At 42.1% G+C, this 16,215-nt stretch overlaps 1 long non-coding RNA gene across 1 annotated transcript; it reads left to right on the top strand.

Moving 5' to 3' along the window:
- Positions 1-392: 392 nt before the first annotated feature.
- On the top strand, positions 393-4,065 carry LOC110299610. The gene is made up of 3 exons (XR_002378493.1): positions 393-423; positions 633-802; positions 3,784-4,065. It is a non-coding gene; the product is annotated as an uncharacterized LOC110299610 (long non-coding RNA).
- The last annotated feature ends 12,150 nt before the right edge of the window (positions 4,066-16,215 follow it).

Here is a 16,215-nt window from a genome sequence, read left to right as displayed (position 1 = left end):
ATTATTCAGAGACCTAGGCCAGCATTGGGACACACCCAGATCTGATTGGGGTTGTAAAAAAAATACAGATAAACAGGTTAAATATTAGTTTCTTAAACATACATACCCTTTTTTGCAGGGAAGAGAGTGGGTGGCAGATACCAGGGGAAGAATGAGGGACCGTCTGCTGGCCAGTTCTTGGGTCAGAGTCCTGCTTTCCTGAGTACCTCACAGCTGCTGCCCCTGGGAGAAGCCATTTGTCAACTTTATACCTTTCTGCTTTATGGTCTGGTGACTTAATAGGATTCGACCTTCCCTGGATTCCATTTCAGTTGGGTCAGACACCACACTTCAAATTAAAACTTGGGCTCTGAGACAGGGCCTGAGAAGCTACAGCTGCTGGTACTGGTGCTGCTGGTGCTGCTGGTGCTGCTGGTGCTGCTGGTGTTGCTGGTGCTGCTGGTGCTGCTGGTGCTGCTGGTGCTGCTGGTGTGTGTGTGTGTGTGTGTGTGTGTGTGTGTGTGTGTGTGTGTATGTGTGTTCAGCGAGATCTGTGGCTTCAGATGACCTCCAAATTGGTGTTATCAATCCCTATACTCGTGCTACAACTCACCTGAGCCCTAAGTACCTCTTTTCCATCTTATCTTTCCTAGACACTTTTGTGAACCTCAAAGTGCAATGTGATTCTACCACCCACTTACCTACCGGAAGAAGCAATAGAATGGAGCTCACTAGGAGGGAATATTGGCAGTATATAAACTCCCTAAATGGACTTCAGAGAGAAAATGATCTTCAACTAAGAGACCATTTGACAGAATACAAGGTAAGAGCACACATCGTGTCCTTTTCTGAAATCCCTTACCATCTTTTGGGGGTTTGCTTTTTATTCTACTGTAACCAGATTGGCCTGAAACTTGCTATGTAGCCAAGGATGTCCTTGAAACCCTGATTTCATTTCTTTGCCTCTCCATCTCCTATGTGATGGTGATACGGGTGTGCAACACCAATGCCTGGTCTTCTATGGTCATCTGAAAAGACAGAGAGTCAGCTGGGTGGTCCTGTAAGCTATAATCTGAACAGTGCTTACGTCATAGTAACAAGCCCAGTGCTAGAGTGGGGTTATGGCTATCTCCACAGAGCAAGGCACATTTTCCAAGTGAGATGACAGGATTATTAGCATTGACATGTTCTTCCACTTTTCTGTGGTTATCCTTGGAGGATCCAGTCTTATTTTTATTGTGCCTCTGAAAATTAAGGTAAGTCTCCGTTCCTGTTATAGAGACTGTGTATACATGGCTTGAAGCCACCCTGGAGGTTAGCAAGGACATGATAATGAGGTTGCTGAGTTTTTACAGAGAAGATGGATGAGTATCAGATGGGTCACTAGCTGGTTCCATTCTGCAACGTTCAGTCAGTCCTTGTCTTGCTGACATTTTCTCTCTTTTCTCTAGTAAGTTGGGGTTGAAGTTGTTTTCACAGGATACTCTGAATTTACATATTAAAACATGGTAGGTTAGAGAAAAAAAAACATTTCAATTCTTCTTCTTGTTTGTCAAGAAGAGCTATAATATACAGACATTTCTGTATGAAAAGCCTCCCTCTAAAGGCATGCTCCGTTCTGTTCACAAGAACCATTGTGATGCCCTGGTCTTGTCTAGTCCATAAAACAAATAGTGTGCATCTGGGAGAGGGGTGCAAGGGGTCAATGGGGTGGTTTCCATTCACTAGTGCAGAATTAGTTTGTGGCAAGAAGAAAGGTCACTCTCACACCATAAACACAAAGCACGTCAAACATTCATAACCAAGACACGCCTCAAATCCCCTCCCACCCCTGTTCCCTCATTACTGCATAAGAAAAGTGATACAGCCACACAGGATAGCAAGAAACCCCAGCAAGCACCACTAAGCTGTGGTCTTTCGGGAAGTGGCTTTGTTATGAAGTTCGATCGATGGGATTGATCCAAAGATGGGCTATTACTTTGCCAGTGGGCCTGTTTTTAGGATCAGATGAATCTGGCTGAGATCTGGAGGCTTTTCTGGTAACTTTAAAGCCAAATCCAGCCTCATCTAGTACCTTCCCAGAGCTTTGCTTCTTTCCCAGCCTGCGCCCATGAAAAATACAGTGTGGATATTGCAGTAGGTTTGATGTATAAGTGTTTGCTCACTGGCTCATATTTCAGTAAGAATGTCATGTTTTGGAATGGGAATTGGCTTTCGTCTAAAATCACACAGGTTATTTGTGGCAGAGCCAGGTTTTCTGGTTTCCTTATAATTATTCATACTCTCTTCAATCAGACATAAAGATGATGCTGGGGTATCTACTCAGCACTGGGTACTCTGTCATGTCCTGGAGAAACAAAGATGGAGGTACAGTTTCCTTTGCTAGATGCACAAGCAATAACCTGTAAGAACCTTATTTTAACCTAACTCCAGGATCAGGCATCCCACACTCCATGACAGAAGTCCTATCAAAGGCTTTCTTATGGTTACTGCTGCATCTCTGGGACTTGACACACCTGGTATCTGGTATATGATGGGTAACTATTTCTTGAATGGTAGCCCAGTAGACAAGTCAGTCAGAAAAGTCCTTGTCTTGCCAGTCCTGAGTTTGATCCCTCAGCAACTACATCGAAAAAAAATCTGGAAGTGGTGGCCTGTACTTGTAACCCCAGTGCAGGGGTGGCAGAAACAGATGGGTAGAGCTAGTTCACTAGTCAGCCTAGCTACATGGTCAGTTCCAGGCCAGTGAGAGGCTTTGTCTTTAAAAAAAAAAAACCCAAGAATAACAAGAGTTGAGTTTGTCTTCTAACTTCCATGAGCACAAATATGTACATGCAGCCTGGCCAACATGTTCATCTGGTCACACAAAAGCACATACACAAAATATTTGTTGAGTGAATGGTAGCTAGAGACTCTCATAATATGATGTAGTTTCATCACAGCTGAAAGTGATTTTGTCTGTCCATAAAGTCCAAAGAATTGGGGGAAAGTTTAGGAGAGGTTTTGGATTTTGGAGACAGTTGAAATGAAGAACAGGAGATGAGAGTCCAGATGGAGAAGGCAGACCACCAGGGGCACCGAGGCTGGAATATTTACAGTGTTAGTAATTTTTAAAAAATAGCAGATAAAACAAACCATCTAAATGGAAGGAAGATTTTATGGCATAAGACTTCAGAGATCCCTGCATATGTTCATGTGGCACCATCGTGGTGGGAGTGGAGAAAGGCCAAGTATTATGGCTCCAGGAGCAAGTGATGAAGCAAGCTGCTAACATTATTATGGGCTGTGGAATGGAGGGTGAGAGAGCCAGGTTTCAGTGTTCTCCAGAGACCTACTTCTTCTACCTAGTACATACAGCTATGAGCTGTCAAGTATTTTACTGATGATAATAACAGTGCTCTTTTGATCTTTCAATTGCACCACTACCTGGAGACCAGCCCTTTAACACTTGAGACTTGTGGGTAAAACTTCATATCCAATGCAAAGCACGCCAATGGTCCGGGAACGGGATGATTCCAGACTTGTGTAAGATTAGAACCTCTCTTCCCAGCGCAGACTGAAATAGCGAGGGAAGCGACAAGAGTTGGAGGGTATGGGGATTACACTTTACTTTTTTTGGCATGTGGGAAAATCAGAAGGGGGCTTCTTGCTGGAGTTAAGCACTTTTGATTCGGGGAGATTGGGGGAAAACTGAAGCAAACTTCTTGCTGATGGCTATGATGTTTGCCTCCTCTGAAGTAGCATGTGTCTCAGATGAGATCCTCAAAGGAATGAAGCTAAATGTCTCAGTATGCTTTGTGGCAGATGCTGTCTTCTCTGGTGCCTCTGGTCCAATCTGGTTCCTTGGAATCCAAAGAAAACTCAACATTCCTGTAGTGTCTGCAGGAGGCTTAAGGAGCTCTCTCCCCTGAAACACCGGATTTCAAGGAAGGACTGGGGGAGTTGTGTGAGATGCGGCTACACATGATCTTTGCAGTAAGTGGGGGAGGAGAGTATATTGGAGAAAGGAAAAAAGAGATGAATATCTGTAAATTTGGCGAAGATAGTCCTGTGAAATAAAACCATCTGTATGGAGAGTTAGACTGGAGTTTAAGTCAGATGTTGTGCCTTGATATCTAAACGATGTAGGTTTTTCTTAACCCGTCTTAACCTTTAGTATTCTCACCTGAAAAAGATACCTTCTAGACCCAGTCATACTGTCATTATAAGATGAGGTACTCCCTACTAACTTGTTCATCTGCCTCCAATAATGAACTTGACACTTTAGTGCATGCCAAGAGGAAGAGGAGGTACTCCTGGCTCTTAAAGGAGAAGATGCCCATTGTAGGATAGTATCAACAATGGAGTGAGGTCAGAGACAATGACTAAGGTCTAGGTGTATGTAGGTCAATGGCTGCTTAGAGAACAGCCTGTTTGATCTCCCTGCTGCCACTGGGTGAACCTGGAAAGGCCCAGGAAGACACCACGAATTTTGACCTTTGGACACTGGAAACACAAATGGGTAATAATCATCTAAAACCAATGTTATTCCTCTGTGAATACAGTTTATATATGGTGAGATGGATCCCACAAAAATAGAGGAGGGTAGGTTGTAAACCTAACACAGGGCACACAAACCTTACTGAAATCCATAAGACCCCTGAAATCCATAAAACCCCAGCCAAGAAGAAATAAGAAAAAAATGCCTGCCCTCAGATTCCTTCCTTCTTTTCTTTTCTTCCCTCTGTCTTGGAAGGCGGCAACCTATTTGATTCCTAGGGCTGACACTTTCCCTGGGATCCTCACTGGAAGCAGACAGGGTATGGAGAACGAAGCCCAGAGGGTTCTTACCCAGCTCATTGTCTTTTTTTCTCTCTAAAACAATCCATCTGGACAATTTCCTACATGGATACAATGTATTTGGATCATATCCACACCCAGTTCCCCATCCTACTCCTCTGGACATCTCTTCCCAACACATTTGCTTCCCATCTCCATCCTTTTCTCCTCCTCTTCCTTTAAAATTACCTACCAATTCCTATTTGTGCTGCCCAAATGCACAGAGACAGCCATAAACCCTAAGAATAATGGCTCCCTCCCCTAGTAGCCATCAACTCCTAAAATCTTTGCAGCCTAGGGTGGGGCTTCATTATACATTTTCCCTCTTTCTTTTGAGTCAATGTACGGTACATGGCTTATGCTAGTCAGGAATTCACTATTCAGGTCAGGCGTGCTGCAAACTTACTGTCTACCTGTTTTCATCTTCCAAATGCTCGGATTACACGTGCCTGACACCATGTCTGGCTTCTCTCCATCATTTTTATGACAATGAGAATCTCTCCCTTCATCCATGACTGACTCCCTACTTCATACTTTCCTGGGCTGGGCCATCTCTGTACCAGAACCCATATACTGTGAGTGTGTACTTTTATATCATTATATCCTCTTAAGATAGCTGTTTTTGTGCTCCTTCCTGAGGGCCTAACCTGAATTTTTGACCAGATCTTGCCTTCCAGAAGGCTGGGCCAGATTCCCAGTGGAAAGCTAGTACTGACATTTAATTAAAAAGCCAAGATGTTATTTTGTGGTAGTTTGTAAAGTTATATCTCAACTCTCCTTGCAACTAGAACCTTCTTCTAAAGAAAAGGGGGTCTGCCCTGACAATGAAGAACACATATACCCATCTGCCTAAATAGAAGAGTGATAAGCTACAAGTCCCAAAGAGCCTGTTATGTAGAAGGACAAAAGACCAAATTTGACAACAGACTCATTTACTCAAAGAGTGTTCGTTAAACATTTCCACTGGTTCCTTTGGTTCAAAGAACAAGGAATGTAAGTAGAACTGAGTCTCCTCTCTGCTTAAGAACCATTCACTTTATTCCACTTTACTTCAAATAACTTTACTATGATGGAAGAAATCTCACTTATGCTTGCTTCAGCTTGGGGCTCCACACTTATTGTGTGCCCTTGTCCCACTGCTTATTAGATTCTCCAAGAGATTCAAACATCAAGCATTCTCCTTGGTCGCATGCCCTTACACACTCTTCTTTCTTGAGGAGGTTCCTTCCTTTGTTCTTTACACAGCCGACACTTATTGTCTGATTGGTCCTAAAAGACCTTTAGAGACAAATTCAGGTACTATTCACTTTCTTTTCTCTACTACATACCCACTTCATTTCTACTATAGCACAGATTATAACTAAACGTCATCTATTTACTAGAAAAAACCTTTTCATTCATTGGATTCTGTGTTGTGCCCTGGTAGACACTGAATCTGTTTTCTTGACATATGACTGCTACATCCCACATATGCTGGGTATGAAGAAGATATTAGATGTACATTTGTCTGAAAAGTGCATGTGCGTATGCATGAATGTATGTGCAAACAGATGCAGGGACTCTCTGTGTCTATCATGTGGTTCCTGGGAGCATAGCCATGCATTATACTTTTAAGCCCATAATACTGTGGTCCTGAGGAGAGAGGCACTATTTTAGAAGACAGAGAGGGCTGTAGAAGGATCAATTTAAAATGTGTTTAGTTGATGAGTTTCTCAAAACTCTATGGGGTAGAACACTTCAGGCAAGGAGGATAAACAACACACGAGACTCCATATATACTATAATTGTTTATAATCTAGGTGTGTTCCATTTAATACTGGGCTATACAAATTTTAATGTGTTTATTGCTAGTGTGGAATTGCAATTGGTAAATACAAACACATACCATTGTAGACCAATAAAAACATAGCATACTTGAGTTTAGGCAAAGATGAGGTGGAATGAATAGACCTTGGGGTACCTTAGGATCATGGGAAGCCAGGGTCAAAGGTACAAAGAAAGTGCTCCTTGGGACACAGAGCATAGGTTTCATTCTTTGAGCCATATGCAAGAGTATAACCAACCAGATCTTAACATTTTGAGCACCATATGTTGTTCCCTCTTTGACTAGCACAGAGAAGCCCTTCTCTAGATTAGAACTAATGACATACACTGCATTGAAGAAATAGGAATGTGCCTTGTTTTGGTCTTGATAAATTATTATTGGTAGACATAGGTTGGGTTCTAATTCTGTGTGAGCTGAATGAGTTCCTTCCCATCATTGGACATGTACCATCCCATCACTAAAATAACACCATTGCCCAATATCTCTAAGGCTTCCGGTTCTTAAGCAACACTGAAGTCTCAAAATGAGGTCCTGTGAAATATTCTATTACCAATATCCAAAGGATGACGACGCAGGGACTTTTCTGCCTACCCTCAGAGACTTTTGCCTCCTTAGAGACAGGGGTGAGTGCCATAGAATGATTTAGGAAGGGTACGTTGTTTTAGGAAAAGGAAACCAAGGAAAGTACACTAGGGTGAAAGAAAATAAGCCAAAGACTGGCACTTCCTTAACTGGAGACTCATTTGACTTAATCTCATGGGACTTTGCAGTAAAGAAATGCCACAGTTGTCCATCAGGAAGAAAACAAACCCAAACAACCCAAAAATTAAAAAACAAAAAGTATTACATCTTCATTTTTTATGTGCACTGCACACACACACACACACACACACACACCCTAAGTGCACATGTAGAGATCAGAGAAAAACCTTGGAAGATAGTCCTCTTCTCCCACCATGTGGGTCCTGAGGATCAAACTCAGGTCTTTGGACTTGGCAGCAGGCCCCGTTATCTGATGAGTCATCTATAGGCTACCCTCCCTGATTCAAACTTTCCTGCCTCTGTACCATCAGTGGGAGAAAGCACTGTCTTTGTGGTTTACACAGGGTAGTGTAACTTTCAGCTCCCTCTAGTCATGTGGCTCCCACCAGTCTTGAGAATTTTGTGGATGTAAGCCAGGGGAAACTAAGACATGGGTGTGGTCTTTCAGCAAAGACATATGAGTGATGGCATACTGAGAGCATCTCTTGCAGATAGTTCATTCTCAGAGAGTTTAAGAAAGTTTGTTCTGTTGGAAGTGTTAGGAAAAAAGAACACAAGACTTTAATGTATTACAAGAAACATCATTTTGTCTAGGTCTCAATATTTCTATTACAAAATGGGCAAAGTGGGTCACATTTGTTCTAAGCAGTATTGCTTTGAACCTTTGCTCTGGAGTCTGATTACATTTATCCAAGCTCTTAATTCTCTCAAGCACATGTTTATGCTTCCCCAAATGAATATTTTCTGGTATTCAGTAATTACTGAAGACAAAAATATATGCCACCTTACTATGGTTATCCTGTAAAATGGAGCGATTATAGCACACCTTACACACAATTACTATGGGGATAAAAAATCAATGGGACACAAAAATGTTGAGTATGTATTCTCCTCTTCCTCTCTCTAATATCAGCTATGCCTACCTTAGTAAGAAATTTAGAGTGTGTTGTCCTGGAGAATGTCTTAACAACCTCTATTTTTCTGGTTGAAGAATGAAGCTATATTCTCTGTGAAATGAAGCAGAGACACTGACAATCAAACTGGGATATTAAAAGGCAGCGGTAAGGTCTTCCTACACAGGCTGTTACCATACTTCTAACCCCTGTGATTTTTATGCATCTTCTGACAGTGTCATGAGAGGCTTAAGGGACCTGGGTGGAACTTGTTCTTAGCATATTGCCTTAGGAAAACCATACGCAGATGGGCTTGTGCTGATCTGAGGAAACAGAAGGGAAATAATTCATGGTTTCAAAACTTGACATTTTTTAGCTTCCCACCAGATATGTCATGTGTACTATATTTGCTGTGCTTCTTGGCCTGGCTTTCTAAGCTCAAGACTCAGGAATTAGACTTGACATTTCCTCCTAACATGGGTGAGAGAGGCAGATGAAGAGGGAGGGTACTGTGGAACAGAAAGAGAATAGGCTTTGAAGATGTCCAGACTCAGGTCCAAATTTGGACACTCAGTGTTGAGGGATCTTGTCTGTTCTTACTCAAGTCCCCTCATTATGAGCCATCGAGTCTATGAAATGGGAATTTTGTGTTGTTTACACAACAACCAAGTGGGGATACATCTGTACAGCATGCACATGCTCAAGCACATGCTGGGCACATAGTAACCCTGTAATAGATCTCTACGAGACCAGCTCAGAGTTAGCATACACGGAAGGAGTTGCTAAGTACTTTTCCTCTTATCTTCTCCATTGATCCCTCTACTGCCTCCCAGGCTTTACTTACCAGTTTTATGATTTTGGCCTTGGTGCCTCATGAACTGACTTCCTAAGGGAGAATTTCTTGAATGCATGTTGGAAATGATCTTCAATAATAGTGCTTTGGAATATGCGCCTGACCTCTGTTAGCCCTTCCAGAACAATATTTCTATCACCGACAAGGAAAAAACATCCAGAAGTGGCAAGTTCCTAATTGATTGGCAGGTCTGAAAAGCAGGGTGACCCATGGTGCTTGAACAGGGAGCCAAAGGTGGAAGAGATTGCTTCAATAGATTTGAAAATGTCATACTTTGGGTATAATGTGAGAATTTTAGGAGTCACCACAGAGCCTGGTGGGGTAAAAGAGGGCAGAAGGAAAGAAACTTATTTAGGACAATGGCCTGGGAAATCTACCCAATGGTATGATTATGTGTCAAGTTGGCAACCCACATAGGATATGGGTCATATCCTTTAGGTCATAAGAAGACTTAGTTACATCAAGAGCATCACTGGTACATGGTGTTGGAAGAGGTTCAGGGGACAGAGACAGTGTCAACAAAGGCTTAGGTTGATGTGACTTCACCATCATGGCTCTTGCTATCTCTAAGCTTCCACCAGCCCGTGGTCTAGGACAGCAGGATACAGAGGATATTCATGTCTTCCTGAGGGCAAATGGAGTTTGTCATGTTCAGTGTTGTGAGAGCCCATCACTAGCTCCCATGGTGCTGGGATGTTCCATGTAGAAGACATGAAATTGGGACTCCCAATAGAAGTTGGGCCAAGGCATGAGGCTCACTCTAGGCACAGTTGAATTCTGATCTTGAAGGATAACACACTAAGTGATTGGTAGATGATGAAATCTGTTCTTTCTATATTTCCATTTCGTGAACCTTCTATACTTTCTTTAGAGTTGCTTGGCTGCAGCTGTGCCTGTACACCTTGTCCATGCTCTATCCCCCTTCCTGAATCTCAGTTTGTAAAGTTTCCTGATTTCCTCCTTTAAGACACATCTGCCATGACAGGTCCTCCTTGTGTTGTGCTAGGCTCCATGGCTCACTTTCCTAAAATTTTCCTTGTGGACAGAAAAAGTGCCCTCCCCTTTAACTACCCTGGATTTTTATCATCTGTTCCCTAGCCCTCTGCAGGGATGCAGGTCCCCACCTCCTCTGACAGTCTTCCCAGGTCGAATTCCCTATGCCTACCCCCAGGGATGCTGCCCATGACCCAAAACTGTCAACTCTTTCTTTCATGCTCACTTAGAGAGCATTACAGGCACACTGTGTGAAGAGCTTCCATTTATGGAAAGCATCTATGTGCAGTGTTGGTCTGTAAAGGCCCAGTGGCCTCTCCCTTTTATTGATTATGACAGGAGCTGCAGATCTCTTCCAGTCTGGGAGTGGGAGCTAAGGGCTGAGTTCTTCAAGGTTCAGGCTCACTAGAGACCAATGATCTGACTTTTGAACTGCTTTCTCTTGATCAGGCTGTTTCCTTATCGTTGTGTTCCCATGACCACTAGGCACCAGGACAGCCTGGTTCTATAGAGAACTCTCTTACTGTAGCCCCATGTGCCAGACAAGTCCAGCTTCTTCAACATCAAAACACAGGACATTGATTTACCCTGGGACAGTCCAAGTTTAGAACATGTAACCTAGTGCCTTTGGTCAGGACCCTTTCAGACCCCCATGGTCCTTGCACTTCCAGCCCTTTGTGATCACTTGAACAAGGCTATGTGCTGTGTCTGAGAGGATGAGTCACTTCAAGGTCAGTGACAGTGGCCTCTTATCAATTGGATTTATTTCAGCCCATTGCCATCTCTATGCCTTCAAGAATGTACACATCCCTCTGTCTCTCTCCCTTCTGCCTCTCTTTTTATCCTTCCTACGCCTACTTCTCCAGCCACTATGACCAACCTGTAGGTAAAAGACTGACCTGGGTTTCCCATTGCCATGACTTGGTTCATGCTTTTCTGCTGAGCATTTTTTCCACTCTTTCCACCCCCAGTTTCTAAGTTCTTTTCAGGACTGACCACAGACCCTACCTTTTTAGCATATCTTACCACGGATCTTTGATTTGACCATCTTCATGGGGGACCCTCCTCTGTGGTCACTTCTGTTTAGATAGATGGTGCAATAGCAGTAGCCTGGACCACTCTGGGGATATTTGAACACAACTCATAAATATTTCCAGGGCTATTTCTTCATCTGTGTAACTGGGAAGTGGCTAGAGTCTGCCTTATAGCCTATGGTGGGACTGACTGGGAAGGAGAAGTACAACTGGTGGGTAGACACATAGGCTATGCCATTTTAGGACATTATTTTTGTGTCTCATGTTAAGGGATAGTGTGTGGCTTTTGGAGTCATGCTTATTTCCAGAGCTGAGTCGAGACTGAATGCTCAAAACAGAGAGAATAGATGATAATAATAAAGAAAGGCCAGAGGGAAGCTTAGGGCTTATGTTGGGAACATTTCTTCCACTCTAAGAAACACCTGAGATAATCAAATTAAAAGACAAAACATTTATTCTAACTAATCTTCTAGAAGCCTATAGAGGTTCTAGTCAATGATTGATTGGCTCTCGTCAGGACACAGGACTTTATGTCTAGAGCAAAACCAGTCACCTGAGAGCCAGAGGACAAAAGAATGAGGAAGGCTCCAAGGTCCCACAGTCCCCTTTAAGGACACACACACAGTATATGAATATTTTTCACTTGACCCCATCTCCCAAACACATCTTTTTCCAGTTGCGCAATTCTGAGAGTCCCATAAAATCCAAGATACAGTGTGAGCACTAATAATTGTATGACCTGAACTCGCAGCTGATTGGAGGCAGCAGGCAAGTGGGCTTGTCTCTTTTGATGACAAGGTGGTAGATGAATAGTCACTTTGAGATCCTCCCTTTTTCAGTCAGCTTCTTAAACAGATGGATTATTTTACACTATGAATATGCATTATGAATATGTGAGTGTGTATGGGTTGGGGGATTTTCCTGGCCTCATAATACCAGTGGAAAACCTGTTTTCTTAGAGTGTAACAAAAAAGGGATGTATCCATGTGGGGGTGGGTTTAGCCTTCACAGGGGCTACTAGGAACCCATAATTCTTATGCAAGTGACTGTGGCTTTGGAGTAAATGTCTGAGCTGTTGCTAGAGTCCCAGGATAGCCTAGGGCTGGGAAATGTTGACAAGTTTGTCATATTTCTGAATAATTAAAGAGCAATGTCCATTTGTGGGGATATACTCTGAAGCTATCACGATGTATTAGTGCCCAAACAAGCTGCATGTGTGCTATTTTAAATTAAGAGCAAAAAAACCAAAGCCAATAAAATAACGGCTAGCACTATAAATAACAGTGTTCTGTACATATTAGCCACAGCACAAGAAATGGCATTTACTGAAGATCTGTAGGTTTGTCAAGCCTATTTGCATATACTTAGTGCCCTATTTTTTCAGCAAAGACATCCTGGAATGATCTGGAATACAGGGGTACTTCTTGTGCCAGATGTGATGTAGTTGTGCGATATACATTTTGGTGTCAAACGTGTTTTCCTTCACTATGAAATCATTGAGACCAGATCATCAGTTTCTTAAATGGATAACCTCATAGGTAAACAAGTCTCCTCCTCCCCTCCCCTCCACTCCTCTCCCCACCCCTCCCCTCCCCTCCTTTCCCCTCTCTGCTATGTCCCTGTCCTCCTCTCCTCTCCCCTCCCCTCTCTGTTCCTTCCCTGTCCTCTCCTCCCCTCCCCTCTCCTCTTCCCTTCCCTCTTCTCCTCTTCTTTTCCCTCCCCTCCCTTCCCTTCTAGTCTCCTCCCAGTCCCTCTTCTCTGCCTCCTCCTCTCTCTTCCCCCTCTTTTCCCCCTCCTCTCCCCACCCCCTCTCCTACTTCACCCTTCAACCCTCCAACCCTCTCAGTCTTTTTTTGTTTTTGCTTTTTTTTTTTCATTTTATTTGTAGTTTTCTACAATGGAAATGAAGGTGCCAGGCTTGCCCACCTTATAGGGCTGTGACAGTGAGTGGAACTAGAACGTTACAAGGATATGAAGCTGAGAGGGAGGTGGGGTAAGAGACTCTAGTTGGGGCAGTTGGAAGTAGGTAGAGGTAGGAGAAGACAGGGGCTAAGTGTGGTCAATATACACATGCCATAAGTGCTTAGAATGTTCAAGGAGTAAAAAATAGTATTAAGAAATACTGTTTATAACTGGGCTATATAATAGATGGGGTTTTAGTGTTTTTGAGACGCCTTCATGCTAAATGTCATAGATACTGGGCTAGTTTACCTTCCAACCAACAATGTGCAGAATTCACACTGACCAGGGAACAAAAGACTAGAAGGAGAAAGGGGGTGGGCAGGAAAGTGGGGGGTAATGAGATGGGAAAATATGTTCCATATAGGATGTGCATTTGTAGGAAACCTTTTAAGTTTAAAAAAAATAGGAGGCAGGAGATGGGACTTCCTTCCTCCTTTAGTTTCAGAGCTCACCTCTGAAGATGTTAGGTACCCCTGCCCCCCCCCAATAGGAATTCAGTAAAGGGACAGGTTCCTGTAAACCTGCCCTGTAAAGGATGATTTGCTACAGCCTACAGATCCTATCCTGGAAATTTCTCTTTGATGAATCTGAAGTAGGCAAAGCTGGTGAGGAACAAGAAGTCACTTGGGATTTGGAAAAGTCCTATTTACAAAGACAAGCCATTAAGCAATGCCCAGCAAAGAGTGTGGTCAGTCACCGGGGTGGCGAGGGAAAGAAAACTAGTCAGAACTCAAGGAACGAACGGACAATTCTTAGTGCTGATGAACACTGCCAAAAAATGTTAGCCTTCACTTTCAGGGCTGATGGACAAGTTTTACAGTAAGTAGAAGTTGCATATTGAGTTATCTGAATGTTTCTCAAAGTGAATGTTCTTAGATTCAAATGGTCACTGACTGAATAGACAAATTGGTAGCTGGCAGAGGAACTTTTATTTTTTTCTGAAGTGTAGATATTTAATTTATATATTGTTTATTTATTATTATTATTATAAGTGCAGGTGTGTGTGCACATGTGTATATATATATATATGTATATATATATATATATATATATATATGCATGCTTTTTGTCTTTGAGTCTGCTTATGCCCGTGTATATGCATCAAAACCAAGAATTGACTGAGATTTATGTGTAAAACATGTCCTATCTTAACAGCTAAATTTGTACTCATAACTGGAGATATAACTAGAAGAGTCTCAATGTCTTGACCTGTGTCACAACCTGGCTAGTGGAGCAACCGTCATATATTTTATTTATTGCAAAAAAGCAACTTCTTGATTGAATGGATAGATGTAAACATTTGGCAACTTCTTGCATGAGTGCAAATGAAAAATGATTATATTAGGGCTGTTATTTTTTTTTTCCACAAGGATGACTTCCTTTGTGTGGCAGTAGGATGCTTTCAGAAAAAATTTCTTTTTGGCTGTGATGTTGTTTAAGTATCAAAATGAACCCTTATTCAGTCTTTTAGAGTAACTTTGTTTTTCATGTTAATTGAATGAATTACTCTTGATATTTGACAATGAACTAGAACATGGAACTATCAGGAAAGTATTTTCCCGCCCTGTAATTAAAGAGTCTTTGTATTCTAGTTCGTAGTACTCCAACCATCATTACCCAAAATAAAAGATGATTTAGGGCAGAGCTTGATAGGCTTCAGGGGCTCAACTTTTTCTCTGTCCATGCAATACTCTGATGTTCATATGAGTAATCAGGAGATATGTTTCAAATTTACAGTGCAATCCAGTAAATATGAAACAGATTCCCAGATGCCCCAAGTTGAACAAAATCTCAGGTGAAACTTATGATGCTGCTTTTTTACTACAGACACATATGTATCATTTATATTTCTGTTGACATCAGTATCCATGTGGCTACTTGTTGACCAATAGCAATTCTTGCACGTAATGTGGAATGCTATCCTCCCAGCACAACATGGCCATTGAACTCTTAGCAGCCCATGCAGAAGCAACTAACCATAGTTAAACTTACTGGTTCATACTTGAGTGGGGTTGTTTCTTTGGTTTTTTTGTTTGTTTGTTTATTTGTTTTGTTTTTTCTCCATATAGGGGAAAACAATGTTTATCTATCTCCCTAGGAAAAGTTCACACAACAGTCGATATTTATATGAATAGAAAGAGAGAAAGTAACAAATGAGAAATAAAGACAAAAGAAGGCAGATAAAGAGAAGGATAGAGAAAAGGGGGGGAAGAAAGAAGATATAGAGAAATATGGAGTGTGAACAGAGTTAGAAGAGAAGAGAAGAGAAGAGAAGAGAAGAGAAGAGAAGAGAAGAGAAGAGAAGAGAAGAGAAGAGAAGAATAGAAAAGAGAAAAAAGAAGAGAAAGAGAGAAGAGACAAGATGAGGCAAGACGAGACAAGAAGAGCAGGAAAGTAAATACTTGAGCAGAACTAAGCTTTTGTGCTGTTTGCTGTGCTGTGCTTGGCTGTTTTTGCACACCAGTCTACACTCTCTGTCTTATGTTTTAATTACAATGAAAGCTTTCAAAGAAAATAGGTTTGATCATCACAGCTGATTGAGATCAGTGGTAGGTCAAGAGGATGTGACACAGGATGTACAAAACATCTGCCATTCTCATGTACCAGAGACTGTCAGGAGGTCTACATCCGGCATCTGCAGTGGCCACACATGGACACTAACTGCTCCATACACCAGGAATCCACAGATGTATCCCTGAGACAGACTTAACTCCATGAATTAGCCCCATGAACAAGTGTTCAGAAGTAGACAGCACAAAAGCCAAGTAGAGATGCTTTGAAATGTTCATCTCTATGAAAGTTCTTTGCTTGGCCTCTGGATGTTAATTTATCATCTGTATCTTTGCAGTCACTGAGTCACCTAGACATATAATGATATCTACCTGGGAATTTTCTGGGCTCAGTCTGGGGACTGGAGTTAGAGTTAGGGCATTATGGAGCTAGTTTCTTCAGGGTCAAACATCCTTATAAATTTGGATTGAAATAACCTTTTATAACATCTTTACCTGTCTTTATGATGGAAAGAGAGAAGACATAAAATAGAAACAAGGTAAAAGAAAGGAGTGAAAAAAGGGGAGGAAGAGAAAGATCAAAGAA

The sequence above is a fragment of the Mus caroli genome, chromosome 8 (genome assembly GCF_900094665.2).
Source record: "Mus caroli chromosome 8, CAROLI_EIJ_v1.1, whole genome shotgun sequence".
NCBI classification, from domain to species: Eukaryota; Metazoa; Chordata; class Mammalia; order Rodentia; family Muridae; genus Mus; species Mus caroli.
This window is presented reverse-complemented; position numbering and strand designations above follow the sequence as displayed.